This window comes from Octopus bimaculoides, chromosome 6 (genome assembly GCF_001194135.2).
Source record: "Octopus bimaculoides isolate UCB-OBI-ISO-001 chromosome 6, ASM119413v2, whole genome shotgun sequence".
Classification (NCBI taxonomy): domain Eukaryota; kingdom Metazoa; phylum Mollusca; class Cephalopoda; order Octopoda; family Octopodidae; genus Octopus; species Octopus bimaculoides.
Genome location: NC_068986.1, coordinates 27,985,945 through 27,986,846, shown reverse-complemented (window position 1 = coordinate 27,986,846; position 902 = coordinate 27,985,945).

Genomic DNA, 902 nt, shown 5'->3' with positions numbered 1-902 from the left:
GTGTGTGTGTGTGTGTGTGTGTGTGTGTGTGTGAAAAGCTTCCCAAGTTAATTGGCTGGTCTGTAAAGAAGGGTGGGCGAAAAAAAAATCGAATCAAAGTTAATCTGCATTGTTTAGTAGTTAAAGTTGAAGTGTTTGTTATTACAACAAGGGATTATAGTGTATAAGTTGCTATCGACATCATCAATACTTCATCTGAACTTCCTTTTATTTTTTGTTCTCTCCATAAGTTGACAGTTCCATATCATCGTTATTCAGTGAAGGGCAAAAGCTTCAGTGATCTGTCTAAGGTAGTTACTACTTACTACTACTACTGCTGCTGCTACTACTACTACTACTACTACTACTACTACTACTACTACTACTACTACTACTACTACGGCAGCAGTAGTGATAGTTGTTGTAATAGTAGTAGTAACACGGATTGTCACGCGGTGGTTGGACAAACATATACTCACACATACGAACAAACACATGCGCGTGTGCATAAATACATACATTCACGCACACACACACACACACACACACACACACACATAGATATATATATACTAGTGCGAACACGCTATCTTTAAGATAGCGTATTTTACATTGTATCATATATTTGTGTAATATATATATATATACATAAGTATACATATAGAATGCAGCAATTAAGAATGGAGCAGACAAGTCTTCGTATCTGATATGGAGTCGCTGACATTTACAAACTCTATAGTCCGATAGTATTCACGGTCACTGTGTACTAAACCCAGTTTCATTGCAGCTTCTTTGTAAATATGGCAAACTACACCATTAATAGTCCTCGTATCTTCAAATGATGTAGCTACGAGAATATGATACAGTAAGGCTCTCAGATAGAATCACTCTTGTTCCTTTGGTGAAACAAAGTAGGTACGCCC